The sequence below is a fragment of the Triturus cristatus genome, chromosome 1_1, assembly GCF_964204655.1.
Source record: "Triturus cristatus chromosome 1_1, aTriCri1.1, whole genome shotgun sequence".
Classification (NCBI taxonomy): domain Eukaryota; kingdom Metazoa; phylum Chordata; class Amphibia; order Caudata; family Salamandridae; genus Triturus; species Triturus cristatus.
This window is the reverse complement of record NC_140579.1, coordinates 825,937,398-825,960,277: the sequence shown is the minus strand read 5'-3', so window position 1 is coordinate 825,960,277 and position 22,880 is coordinate 825,937,398. Positions and strand designations below refer to the sequence as shown.

The following is a 22,880-nucleotide window of genomic DNA, read 5'->3' as shown; positions in this document are numbered from 1 at the left end:
AGTCTGTTTCCTCTCTACAAGAGTCCTGCTCAGTTGTTTCTCATCTACACTCTCAGGTCTCCGTGTTGCAGAAACAGGTTGAGGATCTTGAAAATCGCAACAGGCCGAATAACCTGCGTATTTATGACCTGGGAGAGGGAATTGAGGGGCCGGACCCGATCGCCTTTTTTAAATCTTTTTTGCCCAAAGTTCTTCACTTATCAGAAGGGACGCAGCTCAATATTCAACGGGCACTCAGGTTGGGTCGTGACCCATCCCCAGCTAGCACCTCGCAGAAACCAAGAGGTGTCATTATCTACTTTTTGGAATATACAGATCTGATGAAAGTGATTTCTGCAGTCAGAGCTTCTCCGAGGATTACGTGGTCAGGCTCGTCCTTATTTTTCACACAAGACTACGCTAAAGCTACAGCTAATAAACGCAAGGCATTCCTCAGTATGAGAGCTGATCTTCGCTCCTTAGGGGCAAGGTTCGGCCTTTTCCATCCTTGCCTCTTCAAAGTTACGTATAACAATAGAACAACGACATACGAAGATCCAATTAGTCTACAAAGCTTTATTAACTCTTGCAAAACAGTCGCCATGGACTCTTCCGGTCCTTCCTCCTCATGGACCGCGTGAATGGTTCCTTTTTTCTTCCACAGGTTCCTCAGAATTTTTTAAGTTTCTCATTTTATTTAAAAAGTGTGTAGGAATGTTTCTCCGGTAGAAGTTGATTATCTTGATGCTGCTTTTACGAAGTTATATTTTTCATGACTGGTTCTTTATCATTATTGTTGGTTTTTCTGTTTTCGCTCGATCCTTTTGTATGTCTCATTCATGTGTCTCAATGTTGGTTCTATAGGATTATCTTTTATGCTGTCTCTGCAGATGTTCATCGTTGTAATGTGATTTCTCCCCGACTTTCCACTTGGCCGACATCAGACGTGCTGCCTACTCCCCGTGGTTCCACTCCTCCCCCGCATATTCCTGATTCTTCTTTTGTAGGTATGTCTTCTTTTTGTCCTTCATTAGCTATTTTCTCTTTTGTGTTTTTTGTTCTTCTTTAAATGCTAGTAGGTTTTCGTCAGTAGGTGTTTCTCGTTTACTCATTTCACCCTATCTGAGCTTTTCGATTATTCTTTCTGTCATAACTTTTTCTTCATTTCCCTATTACCTATCCATTTGGCTTCCACTTCTTCTTGTCATGACCTCTGACCAACCTTTACTGTTCTGGCTAGTTGATTCATCTTCTCACTCTAACTGAGTCACTGCACAATTCGTTTCCTCTTTGCTCTATCTTCTTTTTATCCTACAATGTTCTTGTTTTGAATTGGACTTTTGCTTTATGGTTGCATTATGTTTTGTCTTTGAATATTTATGCCTTTGAAATTGATTACATGGAACGTTAAGGGCTTTAATTCTCCCATCAAACGGCAAAGAATTTTGACGCACTTAGCCAAGCTGGATGCGGATATTGTTTTTTTACAGGAAACTCACCTCTCTGACGTTGAATCATTAAAGTTGAAAAGAGGTTGGGTAGGGGAAGTTTTCTTTTCTCCAGGTAATGGTAAACGGAACGGAGTGATGATTCTCTGTCGTAAGTCCCTCCCGTTTTTACTATTGTCTCAAGATTCGGATGTACATGGAAGATGGTTGAATGTTAAATTGTCCTTGAAGGGAGTTCCTGTGTCTCTTTTTAACGTTTACGCCCCTACGTGTGGCGAACCCTCCTTTTGGTCCACGCTGGCTAGACAGATTGCTCTCTACATGTAGGAACAATTTCATTTTAGCTGGCGACTGTAACCAGATCTTTGACCCGTTTATAGACAGGAAATCTAGAGTTTTCTACATTCCTAATAAATCCCAGAAATCATTTTTAAGAACCATATCCCAGTACAAGCTTTTGGACGCTTGGCGTCTCTGTAATCCGGTTACCAGAGAGTATACTTTTTATTCCCCATCACACCAAACTCAATCAAGAATTGATTACGTTTTTGTTTCCCATTCCATCTCGCAAACCCTCACACATGCGAAGATTGGCCCTATTTTATTATCAGACCATGCCCATGTTTCAATTGGTCTCGAGATTTTACCTAAGGCCACGGGCCCCAAAAGGTTGCGTTTCAATAATGCCCTCCTTTTGAATCCAAAATTCACTGCCTCTTTTACCACCTTCTTTGAGGAGTTTTTTGTGTTGAATCAAATCCCTTCCATGCCCCTCTCAACTGTATGGGACACTTTTAAAGCCTCAGCGAGGGGTTTTATTAATGACTTTGTTGCTAAGAGGCGGAAAATCTCCCGTAAACTCACTAAGGACCTTCTACAGGACATAAAAAAATTGGAGCACTCTTTTTACACCTCACACTCGAAGCAGTCTCTCACAGCTCTCATCAATGCCAAATTGCAATTTAACAAGAAATCAACAGAGGACGCTTCACTATATTTGTTAAAATCCAGCGCCAAATTTTATGGGGGTAAAAACAAAGCGGGAAAAATATTGGCTAATTATTTAAAAGTTAAACATAATAAACTTACCATTGAATCTATTTATGATGACTGCTCGGACCTAAAGTTCAAAGATGCTGATATTTTGCACGAATTTTCTCGGTTTTATAAGTCTCTCTACACCTCGGAGTCACAGCCCTCTGATCATTCCTTATCCCATTTTTTCTCGAATCTCCAAAGATCTCCTCGCGCTTTGCCGGATCTGGCCCTCCTGGAGTCAGATTTGACACAGCAAGAACTGTCAAATGCCCTTCAGCAACTTAAAAAAGATAAGGCACCAGGACCTGACGGGTTCACAGTAGAATTTTATCAGCACTTCTCCAAACTCATATTGCCCAAATTACATTCTCTAATAAATCTATTTAGTAAATTAGGTAGTTCCTCAGGGTCTTTCTCAGAAGCACACATCTGTCTCATACCCAAAGAAGGTAAAGATCATAGGTATTGTAAATCTATAGACCCATTTCCCTGGTAAATATCGATTATAAAATTTTCTCTAAAGCTTTAGCCATACGACTTGATTCTTACTTGCCTGATTTATTAGGGAAGGAACAATCTGGTTTTGTCAAGGGTAGGTTTATAACTGATAACACAAGACTCCTTTTTAATGTTCTTTCTAAATCTTCACACTTTAAACACTTTCTCGCGGCAATCGCACTCGATGCTGAGAAAGCATTTGACAGGGTTGAGTGGACCTATTTGTTCTATACTCTCAGATCGTTTGGTTTTGGGTCTAAATTTATATCTTTGATTTCTCTTCTATACTCAAATCCACGTGCGGCTATCTGCGCCAATGGCTTGATTTCCTCGTTCTTCGACTTGAGTAGAGGAGTGCGTCAAGGTTGCCCTCTTTCTCCTTTCCTCTTTAATTTAGCTTTGGAGCCATTTCTCTCTAAACTACGTCAAAATCCGAATTTACACGGTTTTCAAACAAAAAATTCTCACATTAAGTTAGCTGCTTATGCGGATGACATCTTACTTTTTATGTCTAATCCTAATGACTCTATTCCTGCCTTTCTGGCGGAGGTACAAGCTTACTCTGAAATATCTGGCTATAAGTTAAACAATGATAAATGTGAGATCCTTCCCCTGACCAAGTACACTTTTAAGGTGGATTTTAATGCCTCAAATTTCACATGGAGCCCCTCCCATATTAAATACCTTGGCTTGCATGTTACCTCTTCAATATCGGACACGGTGACGCTATGCATGAATAGGTGTATACAGAAAATTGCTGATCTGGCGGCTAAATGGCATCCTCTTTACCTATCGTGGTGGGGTCGCCTGGATACTATAAAGATGATGTTATCACCTATTGTACTATACACCATCTCTAACATTCCAGTTCCCATTCCTGCTAAATTTTTTAAGAGGATCAATTCCACCCTTTCCTCATTTTTCTGGAACTCGAAGAGATCTCGAATGTCTATGTCCAAACTAGTACGTCCTAAAACTGAAGGTGGAGTTAATTTTCCCGATTTTCAGGTCTACCAAAAAGCTTTTCTCCTACGTCAAGCTTCTCTCTGGCTGCTTGACCCCTCGGAGAATGACCCCTTATGGATCACAATTGAACGGCTTTTTTTATCTCCTTTCTCTTTCTCTGAGTACCTGTCTTTTTCACGTAAACCGCAGGTTGTGTCCACTCCTATACTGAAGTTGACTTCTAAACTTTTGGCTTCTACGCTTCCTCCTTCCCCCAACACTTTGGACCATTTCTTGAATTCAACAATCTGGCACAACAAGGATTTGGTTATCCGCAATAAACCATTTTATTGGAAGGCCTGGCGACGGAAAGGTTTAATATGGATAAAGCAGTTATTTTCACACTCAAACTTTTTATCTTTTTCCTCACTTAGACAAGTATTCAATTTACCTGCTTCATTTACACATAAATATAATCTACTTAAGTTGGCTGTGATGGATAAATATGTTCGATTATCTGCTACATCCAATGCTCCTACTCCCCAGACCCCTTTTTCACAACTTTTTACCCTGCTTAAAACTAAACCCACAGCCTCCATTATATACAAAACATTACCAGGAAAAGATAATATCAGGCAGAAATCTAAAACAGAAGAAGCATGGGAGTGTGATTTTCAACTCTCGTGGCCAGTAGCTTTATGGAACAACTTATGGATTAAACTGCACAAATCCTCCAGGGCAGCTAGTATAACACAAACGTTGTTTTTTGTGTATAATCGACTTTTGCTTACTCCGAGAGTTTTGCACAGCAGGTTTCCGACTACTTCGGATGTTTGCTGGACATGCTCTTCTCCAAATGCTGACTTATTGCATATGTTATTTTTATGTCCATTAGTAGATAGTTTTTGGAAACAAGTTTGGACCCAAATTAATCTAATTTTTGGTATGAAATTCTCATTCTCCATTACCCATGTTTTCTTAGGGAGTCTTGCACCTTGCTGGGGAAATGTTACAGTTAATGTTAAAATTATTGATTTGTTACTAGCGACTGCCTTTCAGCAAATCACTGTGAACTGGAAGGATTTTGCAAAAATTTCTTATAAGGCATGGTGGTATGCTGTTTGCCACAACCACAGGTTGAAACACATTTAGAAATGTAAAAAAGCCATACATCTGTTAGCAATACAAACAAATTTTACGACAACACCTGTTACTTGCATGTATGCACATTATTTAATGTCTAGTTTCTCAGTCCAACAAAAGGATCAGTAATTCAACACAGCGCCAAAAGCATCACAATATCAACATTTTCAAAAGTATCTTGGTGTAAGGTACGTGATAAGTGCAGGATTTTAGGGATTAGTGCAGGGCGTAGTGAGGGAGGGAGGTTGTGAAAGATTTAGGAACATCCACAATTCAATTGAAGAACCTGACCTGCCAGTTAAATGGCCACAAAACTTAAATTAGATAACACAGACTAAGACAGCAGTTGTACATTCACTGACAATCTCCTGTGTTGATTGAGGAAATGAAAAAGTCGACGTTTCGACCCCTGTTAGAGCCAGCAAATTGGTTTGCTTGGGGTTGGGGTCTTCATCAGGACCGGGGGAAGGGCTTACACCTGGGGGCAAAAGGTCAAAAATAAAGAACCGTGAGGTGTGTCTATGGAGGACCATTACAGTTAAGAGAGAACAAATGTGAAAAATAATTACCAGCATCAGCAGCAAATGTCACGCTGGAAAAATTGGGAAGGGGCCAGTCAGTGCTCCTAGGAGGAAGGAAAAGAGACGAGGAATACTAAAACCATACTTAAAAATCGGGTGTCAGTAAAACCTAAGTGACCAGAAATACTCACCCAAGGTGTAGTATTCCAATGCTCGAAAAATGAGACAAGGGAAGGCTGAATGTATCAGCATAAACACTCATCCAATGGTGTTAGAAGCTGGAAAGAAAGGGGGGGATGGCGTTAATGATCTCCCACACTCCAAACCCGTTGTGAAACAAAGCGCATATAAGGTTACTAACCCTGAATATATTGCGCGGGAAACATGCGAAGCAAAATTAAGTATCAGCGCATTCATGGTACGTCTGCAAACTATGGCGGGGCGTACAGAAGTGTAGGGAATCCCAAATACAATGAAAAAGTGGCAAGACTCACTCGTAACATAGCATTGGGGAAAGGACCACTGAGTACTTGGGCTGCAACATACCTCGAGGGCCGCGCCGTGGAAACTGACAGCTAACCCTGGGTGTCGTCACAGGACTAAACAAATACGGGCCAATCGCGCGCACAACCAATAGGTCGCGCCTTGATTGGTAGGCTTGGGGGTGTGTCAGGTCACGTGTTCATGTGCGAACCCGGCCAAGGGTCTGGAAGTTTAACGAGAGACGGAGAGAAGCGAAACCACCGCAGCTGCAAGCGATAACATACCTCGAGGGCCGCGTAAGTCGGTCTGACAGCTAGCCCTGAGCCGCGTCACCCGATCAAATATATATCGATCAGACGCGTCCTGATTGGTGGAGGATAAAGGGTGTGTAATGATAGCTAAGCTGATGTCAGCTCGTCTAAAGCAGGGACCATTTGCTGGTTCTTGATTCATGATCACAGTATTAAAAAGCAATACATTAATATGGTTACATCAGTAGATGATACGGAAAACAACCACAACATTTGACATGACATATATATCCTTGGTTAACGCTCAAATAGCATACGAAATAGCACAGGTGATTGGTAACACTCAACGGCACCACAGCAGAGGTGTATTCATATAAACACTGCAAATACCCAATGTGATGGGGTTCACCAAGACTTATACTAGACAATTGCAATTGCAGGGGTGTGTCCCATGCTGGATTAGATGTTTAACCATTGTTTATTAATGATATTTGGGTAAAAGTTGCGTCAAGTTCATTCAGGCCACATGTGACAGAGTCAAAACGGTCCATCCACTTACACTCCCTGATGTTTAGGATTGAAACGAGGTCACCACCCCTAACACCCAGTGTTATGGCTTCAATTACCAGCCATCTAAGCGATTCAGGGGAATGGTTGCATGTTTTGAAATGGTCAACCATGGGTGCACCAGGTGTGTTACATCTAATCCTGCTGCAGTGTTGCAATATCCTGCATTTCACTTTCTGGGTGGTCTGGCCTATATAGATCTTGTTACATGGGCAGACTATCACATAGATAACATTCTTAGTATTGCAATTGGTGAGCGTCTTTAAATCCACCGTGCAGTTGTTATGTTGGAACGTCTTTGTTTCAAGAGTCAAATTGCAGGCTTTGCACTGTCCACATTTCACATGACCCGTGGGGGCCGGAAGATGCCAAAGCGATTCAATTGTTGGTCTAGGTTGTGTTTCCAAAAGTGATTTCACCACATGATCGCGGACATTTTTGCCTTTTTTGAAGGCATGCATTGGGGGTTCAGTGAGCTGAAGTTCTGCTGCCACCGCACAAGGCTGCACGGCCATTTTCTAACCAAGTACTTACAATCGAATGTCATACCGGTTGGGCTACAGGTTAAAAACGAACCAGCAATCTTTGTAGACCAACCAAAGTTCAAGGAGGGATTCAGCTTCGTGGCCAACAACTGTTCGCGCCACTGGATGGTCCTTGGAGTGGAGACTGCCCTTGAACAGGTGGAAGTGTTGATGAAGGAGATTGCTGATTTAAAGCGGGACATTTCTACAGACAATGCTCTAACCAATGCTAAGGAGGCTCTTGAACGCCTTGAGAAAACCATCAAGGAGTTTGATGTGAATACACAAACCAAGAAATTGGATAAACTATCTAAAGACGTCCGTTTTTATGATAAAAAAGTGACCTACCCATACCTACAGGAAGACTATTATAAACAAGACCAACAAGGCCGTTTCTTCAACAGAGGGAGAGGGGGTTATCGAGGCTCCCGTAGATTCACGAATTTCTCGGAGTCGTCTGGCTCCACAGGCAGTGAGGGAGAACAAGCAGGGAGCTACACAGGGTACCAACCTCAGGATACTACCTACTACCCACCCTCTGGACCGGCTTTTTTAGAAGACCGACAATGGCGTCCACCCAGGGGAAGGAATACGAATTGGAACTGGAACAGGGGACGCGGACGCGGACGCGGCCGCCTGCAACAAATCCAGGGCTGGGACAGAGCTCAACAACAGGGCATGAACACTGCCCAGAAGCAGGTACACTTCCCTCAGGAACAACATGGGGAAATTCAAACGAGACGTCGAGTCTATCGTTGGTAGGCACATCCAAAGACCCCATTATGAACCTGTCGGATCATATACTTACCGCAGATGAACATCGGATTCTCAGTAAAGGTCTATCATATGTCCCTACAACCTATCCCAATAAATTTAACCTGCAGACTGAGCTGTACCGGTTTTTTCGAAAGATACGGTTACGCTATTTCTTTCGTCAGGCCCCTGTGAGTACAACCACATCGTGTACTGGACTACGCACTCCATCGACATTTACACCTACCTCTCAGATGGTTTCACATCGGATTTTAACCTACGAGAGTACTGTACTAAAGGAGGCGCTTGGAGTATGCTCCACTAGAAAGTATGTCAAACATAATGTCACCTCAGCTGAACGGAAGGCCTTGGGCGATTTGAGGAATAACCGTTCTATTGTCATCAAACCCGCTGACAAGGGAGGAGCCATCGTACTACAGAACGTGGATAACTATAAAGAAGAACTTTACTCCCAATTGAATGATGGCATTAGCTATACCAGACTCAACATAAATCCCACGAAAAAGATCAGCACCATGATCCTTCGAATAACCCAAGAAGGCCTTGCCCAAGGCTTCCTCTCAAACCTGGAGTTTCAGTTTCTGAATCAACCCCAGCCGCGTCTTCCGACAATCTATACCTTACCTAAGGTACATAAAAATTTGGAAAGACCGCCCGGCCGCCCCATAGTCTCGGGGTGTGGCTCAATCCTCGAGCCCCTGTGTAAATACATCGATTTCTTCTTGAAGCCCTTGGCAGAGAAAACAGATTCTTACCTGCGGGACACGATGCAAGTTATTAATCTGATTGATGGGATGCCCTTCGATCCAACCACCCAGATTCTAGTGACAATGGACATTGTGTCTTTATACACAAGTATCCCTCAACAACATGCTCTGGAGGTGATTTTGAAATGTTTAGAGACAAGAAGTCAACCAGTGCAAGTCCCCTCTGATTTTATCATCAAATTGCTCAACATAGCAATGACGCAGAATTTCTTCTTCTTCCAAAATGACTTCTTCATGCAAACGAAAGGCGTGGCGATGGGTGCCAGCTTTGCCCCAGATCTGGCCATTTTGTATATGGACAACTTCGAACAGACTTTTGTCAGTAATATCACCAACCCATTCAGGCAAAGAGTCAAATATTGGAAACGATATATCGACGATGTCCTGATGATTTGGACGGGCAACGACCAGGATCTTGATGAGTTCTTTCTTTGGTTGAATGATAGATCGGCAGACATTCGGTTTACCATGACCAAGGACAAGTCCAGTATCGATTTCCTTGATATCACTATCAAGGTTATGGACGACTGTCTGTACACAACCCTGTTCCGAAAAACTACGGAAAGAAACACCCTATTGAGGTATGGAAGTCACCACCCGAGAGGACTACGTGATAACCTCCCCTTCGGACAGTTTCTGAGGATCAGGAGGAACTGTTCCAGAAAAGACGATTTTTTCACGGAATCCGATGACCTCATCCTCAGACTGATTGAACGCGGCTACCCTCGGAGGCTTGTCAAGAGGGCCCGCAAGAGAGCCTGGTACAATCATAGAGACCTCCTCCTTACCCCCAAAGCACGGATGGATGATCCCAACAGACTTATATGTGTTACGACCTTTAACACCAGGAGTAATGATATCCGCAAAATTGTCAACAAACATTGGCACCTGGTGGCAGCAGAACTTCAGCTCACTGAACCCCCAATGCATGCCTTCAAAAAAGGCAAAAATGTCCGCGATCATGTGGTGAAATCACTTTTGGAAACACAACCTAGACCAACAATTGAATCGCTTTGGCATCTTCCGGCCCCCACGGGTCATGTGAAATGTGGACAGTGCAAAGCCTGCAATTTGACTCTTGAAACAAAGACGTTCCAACATAACAACTGCACGGTGGATTTAAAGACGCTCACCAATTGCAATACTAAGAATGTTATCTATGTGATAGTCTGCCCATGTAACAAGATCTATATAGGCCAGACCACCCAGAAAGTGAAATGCAGGATATTGCAACACTGCAGCAGGATTAGATGTAACACACCTGGTGCACCCATGGTTGACCATTTCAAAACATGCAACCATTCCCCTGAATCGCTTAGATGGCTGGTAATTGAAGCCATAACACTGGGTGTTAGGGGTGGTGACCTCGTTTCAATCCTAAACATCAGGGAGTGTAAGTGGATGGACCGTTTTGACTCTGTCACATGTGGCCTGAATGAACTTGACGCAACTTTTACCCAAATATCATTAATAAACAATGGTTAAACATCTAATCCAGCATGGGACACACCCCTGCAATTGCAATTGTCTAGTATAAGTCTTGGTGAACCCCATCACATTGGGTATTTGCAGTGTTTATATGAATACACCTCTGCTGTGGTGCCGTTGAGTGTTACCAATCACCTGTGCTATTTCGTATGCTATTTGAGCGTTAACCAAGGATATATATGTCATGTCAAATGTTGTGGTTGTTTTCCGTATCATCTACTGATGTAACCATATTAATGTATTGCTTTTTAATACTGTGATCATGAATCAAGAACCAGCAAATGGTCCCTGCTTTAGACGAGCTGACATCAGCTTAGCTATCATTACACACCCTTTATCCTCCACCAATCAGGACGCGTCTGATCGATATATATTTGATCGGGTGACGCGGCTCAGGGCTAGCTGTCAGACCGACTTACGCGGCCCTCGAGGTATGTTATCGCTTGCAGCTGCGGTGGTTTCGCTTCTCTCCGTCTCTCGTTAAACTTCCAGACCCTTGGCCGGGTTCGCACATGAACACGTGACCTGACACACCCCCAAGCCTACCAATCAAGGCGCGACCTATTGGTTGTGCGCGCGATTGGCCCGTATTTGTTTAGTCCTGTGACGACACCCAGGGTTAGCTGTCAGTTTCCACGGCGCGGCCCTCGAGGTATGTTGCAGCCCAAGTACTCAGTGGTCCTTTCCCCCAATGCTATGTTACGAGTGAGTCTTGCCACTTTTTCATTGTATTTGGGATTCCCTACACTTCTGTACGCCCCGCCATAGTTTGCAGACGTACCATGAATGCGCTGATACTTAATTTTGCTTCGCATGTTTCCCGCGCAATATATTCAGGGTTAGTAACCTTATATGCGCTTTGTTTCACAACGGGTTTGGAGTGTGGGAGATCATTAACGCCATCCCCCCCTTTCTTTCCAGCTTCTAACACCATTGGATGAGTGTTTATGCTGATACATTCAGCCTTCCCTTGTCTCATTTTTCGAGCATTGGAATACTACACCTTGGGTGAGTATTTCTGGTCACTTAGGTTTTACTGACACCCGATTTTTAAGTATGGTTTTAGTATTCCTCGTCTCTTTTCCTTCCTCCTAGGAGCACTGACTGGCCCCTTCCCAATTTTTCCAGCGTGACATTTGCTGCTGATGCTGGTAATTATTTTTCACATTTGTTCTCTCTTAACTGTAATGGTCCTCCATAGACACACCTCACGGTTCTTTATTTTTGACCTTTTGCCCCCAGGTGTAAGCCCTTCCCCCGGTCCTGATGAAGACCCCAACCCCAAGCAAACCAATTTGCTGGCTCTAACAGGGGTCGAAACGTCGACTTTTTCATTTCCTCAATCAACACAGGAGATTGTCAGTGAATGTACAACTGCTGTCTTAGTCTGTGTTATCTAATTTAAGTTTTGTGGCCATTTAACTGGCAGGTCAGGTTCTTCAATTGAATTGTGGATGTTCCTAAATCTTTCACAACCTCCCTCCCTCACTACGCCCTGCACTAATCCCTAAAATCCTGCACTTATCACGTACCTTACACCAAGATACTTTTGAAAATGTTGATATTGTGATGCTTTTGGCGCTGTGTTGAATTACTGATCCTTTTGTTGGACTGAGAAACTAGACATTAAATAATGTGCATACATGCAAGTAACAGGTGTTGTCGTAAAATTTGTTTGTATTGCTAACAGATGTATGGCTTTTTTACATTTCTAAATGTGTTTCCACTGTGACAGTTTTTTGTGTACCTAGTTATACCCGAGTCCAGTGGTCTACCGGGTTACCCCATTAATATATAACAACCACAGGTTGGACACTTCCTTTGTATGTCCTATACAGGCGGCAGCGAAGCGGTTGGATCTCTGGTCCCCTGTTACACTTTACCTTGATGCATGTGCCAAACGATGTTCCCAGTTAAAACCATCTCAGCAGGAAGTCCTGAAACCTCCTTGATTTCCCTGTGCGTTCCCAGATTATTTATAATTCTAGTACTTCTATGATTGATTGTTTATGTATTATTTGTTTATTTCTTATCCACAAGTCCGATTTGGTTTTGTGTAGTGCAACCTATTGTACTGTACTGACATGAATTTATGGTTATGACTTTTGTGTTGACACCTTTATTCTTCTTAATAAAATTTTTCTTTTGAACTTAAAAAATAAGTAAATCCGCTTGTTGCAGGGATCCTGCTCATGCACAGAACTATGCGCAGGAAACCAGGACCTCAATGAATTGTGGTGTACCAAAAACTCACCTCAGTACCCAGAACCCCAATCCGACTAGCATCAGTGTCCCATTCGTTATCCGTATTCTCTCGGAGGTCCCAATGTATAGACAACCCAGAACAAGCGACTTAGTGTATTCTCAGGAATGGTGGGAATCAGAAATACCTGTTCGTTATTATTCTCATATCAGTCCACAACAAGAGTAATCAGAGACACGGTAAAGTTTAAAATGTTTATTTTATAAACTACGTGTCCTAAGATGCAGTACTTTGGCTAACATAAGCAGACAAATGATTAAAATTAAAACCATCAGCATTGTTACAATACCATAGAAAATGAAGGGAGAAATCATATTGCAAATGACCGTGGAATACAACCACCCTCCCTTCACTAGTGAGCTAGTATTATTATACTAATAGAAGGTCTCTAGGCTTGAATGGGGAACCCCATACCGTAAATATCAGCTTAGGTGAATCACATCACAGGATCAGCTTTGCTCTGCGTCTGGAAAAGTTCTTCTCCAGAATGTGTGTGTAGTGCATGCAAGCTGCAATATTAAAGGCTCTCGACTTTCAGGTATTTGCAGCTGTGTGCGTGTTATGGCTAGAGCGTGGGCCGATCAATCCTGAACTCAAAAACATACATTGTTTGGTGGCTCAGACTGTTTCTGCACCCAATGTTCAGACCAAGGTCGCAGTGTACGTCTAGAGATGTGAACAACAGACAGTTCCCATGTGAAGAAAAGGCAAGCAAGCAGTTTTCAAATAATAACATGTCTCTGCAGTGTTGTGTGCAAAAGCAGCAAAAGTGGCAAGATGGCGTTTCTAACATCTAACGCGCTTATGCTAACATAACAATGTATGTATCTAAAACGCTGCCTCCACTACACGCTATACCAATCAGGGTTTTACCATGTTTTAGCCAGTATGCACAAGCACTTTGTGCACTTTACCACTGCTAACCAGTGCCAGAGTCCTTTGGCCAACGGTGCAAGCTTTACTTTTTAAAGCTTTCATGATTGCGCTGGACCACACAGGAGCCTTGGGATCTCACGAAAGGCTCGCTGGGTTCCATCAAAGTACCTCAGGATTAATTGTATGAAAAACAAATTGGCCCAAGGAGCACCCCTTCCCCAAGGGCACCTCTACCGTGCATCCTTATATGTCCTTGTTCTTACAAAACACAAGAATAAGAAAGGCAGCCTAAATATTTCTCTTCATGCTGCGGTCAGCCAATTAGATTAAATAGGACCAAAGAGACAGAGGAGAAAAATGTCCTCTCAGCCAATAAGAGTGCTTAGTTTTTTTGCTGTCCTGTGGGGTTACTGCTGTTCTCCCACGGGACCAACTGACCACATATCTCTATATTTTGAAGCTCAATTTCTTTACAAGAGCTGAGCAGATTTAAATCAAATCACAAAAAGCATGTTTTCCGAGTAAAGACACATGTTTCTGCCAAATTTTTGCAGCTTTTTAAAATTGCTTCACAAAATTCCTATAGGAAATTGCATGGGAAAACACATTTTGGGACCGCTCTTTTTCTTGGTCCCTGCTTGACAGATCACCCCAAAACTTTCCAAGAAGGAGCTCAGGCGGATGAACTTTGTTTTTGGAATGTTTTGTGAAGATTTGTCAAACAGTGTCAAAGTTATCAGCAAAGCAATTACCCTCTTACTATGGAAACTCTGACCAAACTATATCTATACAGTGATAATCTTTTCGACTTTATTGACAAAACATGACTCTGGCCACTCCGATCAAAGATAAGTCAGAGAACAAGTGGAAGGGCATCTAGATTTGTGAAGCACTATCTATGAGATCATAAAATTGAAGACTTCCATTGTAGGATTGCACTGACTAAGCACAACATAATATATGCATCTCTTTAGTTTCAGTGTGTGTGGCTACAGGAAACAATATATCATAGCCCCTATTGTATTTATTGTAATTGCATTTATATAGTGCATACTACCCGTAACAAGGCATTGACGCACTTTATGCGGGCCACACACTGCTATGGAACCCAAGGTTAGTCGAGTGGTTATTGGCCACTGGGAGTAGTCTTGAGCTCCTTATGTTTGTTCTGCGTACTCAGCTTGAAAGGGACATGGCATGGGCAGTATGGTACTGTGCAGCATTTACCCAATGTTGCTGGGCACAGTGCTGTCATGAGCCAGAGCTCTGCTTTACAAGTCTCCTAGATCATGATGTTAATTCGTAAATACTAATCTCATTGCAGAATCATATCTCCCTTGGTCAGTATGCATGGGTGGACAGGTCATTCTTTCTGTCCAGTTAATGCCATACCTGGCTGCAATGAAGACCTTTAGGCTGGTCCCCAGCTGGTTTAGTGCTACTTCACTTTAGGTGGTCAAATTCATTATTATAGCTTTATTTGAGCACAGCGTGCAGGGCTGCACAAAGGACGTCTCATTCAGGTCATGTGAGACAGTGTGCATCTGCAGTCCCCCATCTTAATAGCACAGCGACACAGTGCAAATTTATGGGATTATTTACTTCCATGAGATACAGTCTCTGGACAGATGCAGTCATATTCCAAACTGGGACATTATGGAAAATGGAACCTGACTAGTGAGAAAAGAAATGTACTGGAAAGGTTTTGTGCACGTATGTCTATCTTATCACTGCCTTGCGACTTGCAGAACATTTTTGCTTTTTCAACACTCGAACTGTTGAGGAAAAAGGTTAGAATGACTTAGAATGGGGGAAGGATCTCATATTCTGACAAACGTCATAGGCCATGGCGGCATAGAGAAGAATCTGGGGCCAGATGTGTGAAGCTTTATTTCAGCTCACAAACGGCCGGTTCGCAGAATCGGACCATTTGCGACCTGATAAAAGCATTTCGAAATGTACAAAGCCCCATTTGCGATTCAGTAAGCTATTACCGAATCTCAAACTGGGTTTGCGAGTCACTATTTGGAAAGGGTGTGCCAAGGGCGTCCCTTCCTAAGGGAAACATCCATTACTACGCAGTCATTACAACGCCCTTCCTTTACAACACAACTGTTAAAACACAACTTCCTTTACATCACATGCCATTACAATGCATGTCACTACAACGCATGCCACTGCAACGCATTAAAAGATAAGTAATGGAGATTTTTTTTAGATTAAGGGTGGGTATGGGTTTTGGAGTACATAGGAATAGTAATTGTTTCCCTTACACTATCCAACACTTACCCTACTGTTGCCCTAAAAGTATTATGCATTGTAATGGCATGCGCTGTAATCAGTCGCAGCTCCTCGAGGGAGCGCTGCGGGCGATGGGGCGGGGGAGGGGAGGGGCAGGGTGGGGGTAGTAAGCTCCGGCATACGGCCGACCGGAGTTGAGTACATAAATAAATAAATAAAACAAATTACATTGTGTGCGCTGCAACGCCATTTGCGTTGCAGCGTGCAGAATGTAATTTGTTTTATTTATTTATTTATGTACTTAACTCCGGTCGGCCGTATGCAGGAGTTGCCCCTCCCCCACCCCACCCCACTGCCCCTCAGCACTCCCTCGAGGAGCCGCGACTGGCTGTCATGGTATGCGTTGTAATGGATTGCGCTGTAATGGTAGTTTTTAAAAATGTGTTGTAATGGCATGCGTTGTAAAATCATGCAATGTAATGGTAGTTGCGATGTAAAGACCGCGTTGTAAAAGCATGTGTTGTAATAGCATGCTTTGTAACATCATATATTCCTTCCTAATAGCGAGTCACACTGGTATGTAGGAGTATTTTGTGACCTGGAATGTGGTCACAAAACATTCACAGGCAACTCATTTGCAAACAGTATGGGGACCCCAGGGGGGCCCTTTTCCTTTGTGAATGGGAGCATAACATTTTTTAAGAGCAGGCAGTGGTCCCCTGGACTATTGCCTGCTTTTAAAAAAATCAAAAGGAAACTTTTCATTTATCTTTTTGCATACCGTTTTTAAGTCTTGCGCCTAGCGTTGCACTGCAGAGCCGTGCTCGCGCAGCGCGATACATTTAGTAGGTGAAAAACGGGGAATCTAAGCTGACCTAGGAATCGCACACGCTCATGCGTGTGCGTTTCTTTTTGAGCTACCCCATTGGCCTTCGCGTGCGTCTTATTCTAAAAGACTGAACGCAATTGGCCCGAGGCGGGCGCATTGCTCCGCCCATGGCCTATTGGTGTCTATTACGCGTTTGGTGCGCGTAATAGACACCAATAGGCCATGGCTCGGAGTGGTGCGTGCACGCGCACCACTCGCGGGCTTGTCCTCTTTCCACGCATGTCTGAGTAAGTAAATTGTGTTAAAAGTTATGAACAAAACCCCTACCATTTGGCGAGCTCAGACTATAGTTTGACAGTGCAACAGAAAAGTTGGTTTGTTTAATGATAGTTTCTGTTGTGTCTGTGTGGACAGCGCCTGAGGAGTTAAAACGGGAGAGCTGGCTCAACTCTGTATTCAGGCATGGGTGCTGTGTCTATCTGGCACAGCGCCACCTATCGTTGAGATGCTGCAGGCGGCCTTATGACGTCATGGAAGGTTCTGAACTAGGGCTCTGGGGACGCACTTGGGTCACGTGATGTGTCCGCCCCCTCCCCCACGGGACCTAAGCTGAGACCGGCCGCTGCAGCAAGGACCGGACCTCAGCTGTCAGATCCGCTGTGGCAGGGGACGTGCAGCCAGCAGAGTGCATTCATATCCCTGGAAAGTACCGGACTCAGGAGACGCAGGTTCCGGCCCAGGAGAGACAGGACCCGGGCTGACAAGGGACACCTTTTCCCGGTGACCGAAGTCAGACATCCCAGTTCCTTTGGTACACTGGTGGAGGGCAGCGGAACGCGGTCATGAAGATGCACTCCCCCTGGGCTCGCTTTTACTCCAACAGCTGCTGCCTGTGCTGCCATGTCTGCACCGGCACCATCATCCTCGGAGTTTGGTACCTGGTGCGGAATGCGAGGAGCTTTGCATTAGTGCTTTAGTTTACTCCACCGCCAAACACCTGCCATAATGTTGCCTTCTATTATTACACGAATGAGTCACCTACTGCAATAACGCACAAAACTGTTACACTGATGCCTCCACCCTTTACACTACTGCCCCAGCCTTTATTGCCATTTGTTGAAACTTGTTGCGTAAATACCTAGTACAGTTAACTAATGCAGCAACCTATTGTGTTGCAGTATTTATATAGTGCTTACTTACAATCCTAATGTGAGGCGCTGCAGTGCTGATCCACACGGCTGCACCGTGTAGGGTTTGTGGTGGTGGAATGTGTGTTGTCTTTGTTTTGAGCTTATATCAGATATGTTTTCGGGTCGTGTGTGAGTGATCAGAGGTGCATATGTTGTTTTAGGGCGCTGCGTTCAGTGGTGTGAGCAATGACAGGTGTGTGAGCGCGAGATTCGCCGTGGTGACGTGCTATCATCTGTGATTGACTTCGCACGTTCCATTATTATTAGTTTTCAACTGTGTCAAGTAATGAATGGTCTGACAGCATAGCTAGTCGGACCCTGCAGGAGTGGACAGTCTTAGAGTCCATGGGTGAAGCATAAGCATGTTGCTGCTAGCAAACCGTCTGCAGAGCACCACTTGTAATGATTTTCAGCATTTAAGGCATTTCAATAATCTTGTATTTAGAATTATAAATCGATATTTATTTGATTTGTAAGAAAGCTAAGCCTTTACATTAATTTATGTTCTTTGTTGTGGATAAATAGAATTATAATTTACCACTCAAAGGATAGTGACTGTTATTTTTTCACTAATATAGAGTGAGGTATATGAATGTACAGACTTCTCTCCAGAGACAGCGACCGTATATAAGAAAAAGCTAGTTAAATGTAACTCCAGTTGACCCCTGTTGGTATCCTCACAGATTCAGATGCTTTTTAATTAACTCCAGTAACTGAAAATCGCTCACAAAATAAATGATAGCCCTTCCGCCCCTTTGAACGTCAACCCATATTTCAACCAATAAGGTGAGTGGATTGTGTGTAAGCTGTTCACCAGATTTCACCTTTAGATTCTTGAGCACATGTAGGCAATGTTGTCAAACATGTCGTACATCTGCGGGACTAGAGTGGCTTGCATGTGGATCAATGAAAAGTACTAGTGCAGGAGAACTGTACGTTAAAGAAAGCTTATATTTTCCCTTCCATTTTGTCTTCAATATTTTACATTTTACTCTTATGTCGTATGAGGTGGATTCAACCAAATAATCTTTCTCAATAGGGGATTTATGAACTAGAAGTTCACTGAAAGAAATGGGGCTATGCAGAGAACCACATTCCCGCTCCTCAGCACATCCTGGGCATGACAAGCACTCCAGCACATCTCTCATTTTCAACAGGCACACAGCTTGTAGCTAGCTTGGGGAAAAAGTAGCAAGCAGCACACGACTAGAAGGGGTTTGCCTTCTGAATGTATAAACATGTCCAGATTCAAAGTAGTACTTCACACTAACCGATTAGGCTGCTTCTAAGCACTCGAACTTTAAGCAGATAAAGGAAAAGGGGCATAGCCTATATCCAGCTGACCAGACAATGAACCACCACACCTACTGCTCTTGAGGGACTGTGAACCACCAACTAAAGAACACTAAGCCTCCTGAGAAGTCACACCTGCGGCTCATCAGTCCCCTGATAGACTAGCACACTGAAGTGGCCAGAAAGCAATATCGATCGAGGCGCTCTACAACTACTAGGCATTGTTATTTACAATGCCAATAGCTTTTTTTTTGGTAGGCAAGGGAGAAGGAGATTAAGATGTGCTCTCCCTTGTGTGCTTCCTCCCCACTTCCCTCCGTGATCTGCTCATCCATGTGTGCTTCCTCCCCACTTCCCTCCGTTATGTGCTCACCCTTGTTTGCTTCCTCCGCACTTCCCTCCATGATGTGCTCACCCTGTGTGCTTCCTCCCAACTTCCCTCTGTGATGTGCTCTCCCTGTGTGCTTCCTCCCCACTTCCCTCAGTCATGTGCTCACACTTATGTGCTTCCTCCCCACTTCCCTCCGTGATGTGCTCACCCTGTGTGCTTCCTCCCCACTTCCCTCCGTGATGTGCTCACCCATGTGTGCTTCCTCCCCACTTCTCTCTGTGATGTGCTCACCCTTGTGTGCTTCCTCCCACTTCTCTCCGTGATGTGCTCACCCTTGTGTGCTTCCTCCCCACTTCACTCCGTGATGTGCTCACCCATGTGTGCTTCCTTCCACTTCACTCCATGATGTGCTCACCCTGTGTACTTCCTCCCCACTTCCCTCCGTGATGTGTTCACCCTGTGTGCTTCCTCCCCACTTCCCTCTGTGATGTGCTCACCCATGTGTGCGTACTGCCCACTTCCCTCCGTGATGTGCTCACCCATGTGTACTTCCTCCCCAATTCTCTCAGTGATGTGCTCACCCTTGTGTGCTATCTCCCAATTCTCTCAGTGATGTGCGCACCCTTGTGTGCTTCCTCCCAATTCCCTCTGTGATGTGCTCACCCATGTGTGCTTCCTCCCACTTCCCTCCGTGATGTGCTCACCCTTGTGTGCTTCCTCCCCACTTCACTCCGTGATGTGCTCACCCATGTGTGCTTCCTCCCACTTCACTCCATAATGTGCTCACCGCGTGCTTACTCCCCACTTCCCTCCATGATGTGCTCACCCATGTGTGCTTCCTCCCCAATTCCCTCTGTGATGTGCTCACCCTTGTGTGCTTCCTCCCAATTCCCTCCGTGATGTGCTCCCCCATGTGTGCTTCCTCCCCAATGTCACTCCTCGCCATTCATCCTGCACCTCCAAGTCCAACCCTCCTCTCTAGCATCTCCTCTCCTGTACCAGGGCACAGTTTTACACCTCACATCCTCTCCTCTCTTCCCGTTAGCTTCATTTCCCACAACAAGCATTGAAAATGCAAGAGGCCTTGCCTTTTATTAAGCTAAAGCCATTTGCTTTGCTATATAATACCATTAGCAAAGCAAATGGCTTTAACTTAATCAAAGGCGAGGCCTATTGCATTTTCAATGCTTGTTATTTATTGCGTCTTATTTGTAAATAATTAAAGAGCCTTTTCCTTGTTCTTTCTGGGATGTACAGCTGGGTCCCAGGAGGACTGGATTTATGCCAGGTTTTCAGACTGTCCTCGTTAAATATATATTTCATAATATGAATCTATCCTGTGTTTACCCTTACACCATGGCGTGGATCTGCATGCATGTTGGACCATTCTATTACAGTGAATTCTCTTTTGAGAGCTCGTGCAGGATTTAGTGCTTCTGTTTCTAGCTCCACCCACCTTGTCCTTCCGCGCCGTGTGACCTTGCTGCCACTGCTATCAGAGGTGAACCGTAGACGCTTAGGAACCTGATTTCTCATGATACATGGATCTTGCCTGCGGCCCTAACCCCCCCCCCCCCCCTCTCAAAGTAATCAAGATGCAAGGATTACTGTAAAGGCTGTGATTAAAGATCCGTCGCCCTGCTCGATAGCCCAGGTTAATGACGAGCCGCCGGGCTAATGGCTGCAGAGCCGCGCCATCCCTGGTACAGAGCCCGAAGAGTCCCCTCAGCTCCCTTTATCTGCCCCCACCTGCTAACGGCTCGAGGGTCGACCTGGAAGCGGGTTCGAGTCTTGGCAGGGACTCTCAACATCCTGTGATTCTGGGCAAACCACATAATCTCCCCGCGCCTAACAAAATGAATGTGCTCCTGTTCATGTAATGCGCTCTGATACCTTCGGCTCGAGTTCGTGCTATATAAAATGAAAGAAAATATAAAGAAGAGTCATGCTTAGTTTTCTTCTGGGGTGTTTTCATTGGCGGTGGGTGCTGTCTAATAGGAAGTCCTGTTTTCTCAGAAACTATTCTGGAGCCGGGTGTTTACTCTGACCGCTTGTGTGCCTAGCACTACAGTGCCTGTCTAAAATAACTGGTGAATTTATAACTGATGAACTTCAAAAAGAGTGTCCCATTACAAGGATTTATTGCACGAGACCCTGCCGGGCTGGAAGGAAATATAAACACATGGTAATGAAAATATGTGTGAGACCGTCCAAGTAAAAGGCAGCTTTTTGTCACCACTGTTGTTGTAAAACACCTAAAGTGTGGCAGTAAGGGGTGTGCTGTACAGTCTGTCTGTGGGAATGTGTGATGCGTGTTATGTCTCTGATCGGATGCATGCTACACAAGTTATACCTATTGGCCTGTTTGCTATGTACTCAGGATTGTCTCTCTATTTCACGCATAGCCATGTGATGCAGAAAGTGCCTGTGTGTGTATTCAAATATATACCTGCCAAATGTTTGTGCCACCCTTGCTAGCCCTGGCCATCAAGTGTGGCACCTGTGGGTGAGACCTCACTGACGCTTGTGCCACATATACTAGATATGCCTGTCACCTGCGACACATTCATTAGGCTGTTAGTGACAGTGCCATATTCACTAGACCGTACTGTTTTTTCACACTAACTATACAAGCCTGTTGACTCTGCCTGCCCCCCACTGCGATTATGCCTATGTTTCTAATCTGCCTAACTTCAGTGCCTCATTATTTAGCCCTGACTGCCCCTGTCGCACTTGCCATGATTGTTAGGCCAGCAGGCTGGCTCTGTCACACCTGCTAGGCCTGCCTATCTACACTGAGACACTTTCTTACCCTAGCTCCTGGCTCGCTACTTCACCTGGGCCTGTCTGCTGGCAGTGCCACACTCCTAGGCTTGTCTGCAAGCTGTTTCATGCTTGTTAGGTCTACACACAGTCCCCCCCCATCACTGCTTCTGCTTGTTAGCGGGGCTCCATTGAGTGCGCCCTGCTGTGGCGGGCAGGTTCTCTAGGCCTACCTGCTGGATGCAGTGGCGCACCTAGAGCCAGATTTCGGGGGGGTTAAGAAAAAATTTCGGGAGGGGGGCTGAATCTTTAAGCTATAGGCAGAGTGGAGCTGCAGGGGCTCTTAGTAGGGTTGAAACAACAGCAAAGCCTCATTAACATGCAAATGGTCTTTTAAAGACCTGTGAAGTGCTCGGGTGCGGCTGTGCGTGTGCCCGGGAAGCTGTCTCATCCCGGGCTGCCACACACGACGGGGGAGGAAGGGGGGGGGGGCTGAAGCCCTGTGAGTCCAATGGATGCTGCACGCCTGGCTGGATGTGCTGCCTGCATGCATGTCTGCTGGCCGTACCATACTTGGCAGACATCTTTGTATATGTCTCTGTAGCTAGGCTGGCAGTTGGGGTGAGCAATCGCTTGGTAGGTTCTACTGCTACCTTGGCACGATTCTT

At 44.6% G+C, this 22,880-nt stretch overlaps 1 protein-coding gene across 4 annotated transcripts in view; it reads left to right on the top strand.

Annotated features, from left to right (window-relative positions):
- The window catches only part of LOC146871132 (uncharacterized), a 76,353-nt gene that overhangs the window by 2,455 nt on the left and 51,018 nt on the right, over nt 1–22,880 (top strand). For all 4 annotated transcript variants that reach the window (XR_014980575.1, XR_014980559.1, XR_014980553.1 and 1 more), the window contains exon 2: nt 870–986. The gene's annotated coding sequence lies outside the window, so the exon portion shown is untranslated. The remainder of the gene's footprint in view (nt 1–869; nt 987–22,880) is intronic.